The sequence below is a fragment of the Corvus brachyrhynchos genome, unplaced genomic scaffold (assembly GCF_000691975.1).
Source record: "Corvus brachyrhynchos isolate BGI_N302 unplaced genomic scaffold, ASM69197v1 scaffold12, whole genome shotgun sequence".
In the NCBI taxonomy this organism is placed as follows: domain Eukaryota; kingdom Metazoa; phylum Chordata; class Aves; order Passeriformes; family Corvidae; genus Corvus; species Corvus brachyrhynchos.
The window spans coordinates 2,190,018-2,191,705 of record NW_008237885.1 but is presented as its reverse complement, the minus strand read 5'-3'; positions in this window follow the sequence as shown (position 1 = coordinate 2,191,705).

Sequence of the window (1,688 nt, the reverse complement as noted above, 5' to 3'; positions counted from 1 at the left end):
ATGAGCCGGGGGTTGCCACCTCAGTGAGGGGACTGGCTCAGTTTTATTGCCTTGTAGGTATTCACGATGTGAGATGCTCACAATTCCCTTGCTGAAAGGATGGACTGTTTCATCCTGCTCCTGATTTCCTGCTGCATGCAAACGTCCTTGCAGACCTTTGCTGGATTTACCTTCGAATATACCACTTTCAGGCACTCAAATGGGAAAAGCCGTTTGGAGGCAAAGAAGGGTGTTAGGTTTTAGTCAGCAATCAGCTGGGAAGGCCCGCGAAAAATACTCCAGGAATAAAGCAGCAATATTGTTCAGATAGGTGAACAAATTACACGGGTTTAAGTGGCGAAGCTCTTAGGCTAACCAGATAAAGTGGTCAGGCAACTTTCCACTCTGAAAACGTTACTGGAAACCGATGAAATGCTGTGAACGCTCTCAGTGTATTCAGTGAACTCTGTCCTGCTGGTCCATGAATGCTTTTTTTTAAAGATAATACAACAACTTAGGGTTTGTTTTTTTTTTTGTCTTCTTTCCTATTCACGATTAAAAATGTGATAAATCAGGTTTTTGGCTCTGAATAACAATGGCTTGATTTAGATTTCCTAGTAAATCTATTCAAAAGTGAAACAAAGACAGCCTTTAGAGGATACCTTACACCTCACCTGGACCAGGCACATAAGGGCAATTCAGATAAAAATCTTGTTAGCAATTCAACAAGAAATAGAGGATTTTCTCTTTTCCCTGCTTCAGGCTTTATTTAAACTCATTGTTCAAAAATGAACAGAGTGGTAGTTGGAATCTAATTTACAGATATAGTTTAGACGTCTAACTTTAAATTAGAAGATCACACAAGAAAACCATTTACACGTAAATGTTAAAACCATTACTTAATCTTTTTTTTTCACTTTATATTACATAAAGCCAAAATGAAACTAAATACATGTTAGCCAGCTTCATTCACAAACATTAGTCAAAATATACACATTACAAAAGTAAACCAAAAAAAGAACTCTAAACTGATGAAGGATTTTTTTCTCTAAACTTTGTTTTTCTTTTTTTTTTTTTTAAACGCCATTTGCAATTGAATTGCAGTCGCTCTAAAATAAGCTAAACAGGTAGAGTACTCCAAAACACATATGAAACACTTCATGTTGGTGGGGGAGACGGGCTTTCTTTTAAATGAGAATACTCTTCTGTCAAAGCAAAGCTCTGTTTCAGTTCAGCTAAATAATAAATAGATAATTATCACTCAGACAAAAAAGTCTGATTTAACCTTAGATAATATTGCGATCCTTGAGCAGTCTCACAATATTTTTATTCCCTTTGAAAGGCATTCCTTTTTTTTTCTTTTTTTTTCATGTTAAAACTGAATCGACCGTGGGCGAAGTAACTAACAGAGTTTTCCATCCGAGACCTAACATTTCCACAGAGATATACAAATTTACAGTCTGAGGGTGAGACTTAATTAGTGGAGGGGGGGGAGGGAGGGAGGGGAACACACGGGGTCCGAGTCATTAGCGGCGGAGGGCAGAAACTCACGCGGGACAAGGCGCGGAGCGGGACGGGCCGCATCCCACACCGCCGACATCTTTCTTTGCATGGATCCCACGAGGGGATACAAAACAAGGACAGAGCGACCCTACCCTTTCCCGGGGCCGCACCTGGCCCTGCCCTGCCGAGCCGGGGCCTCACTCACC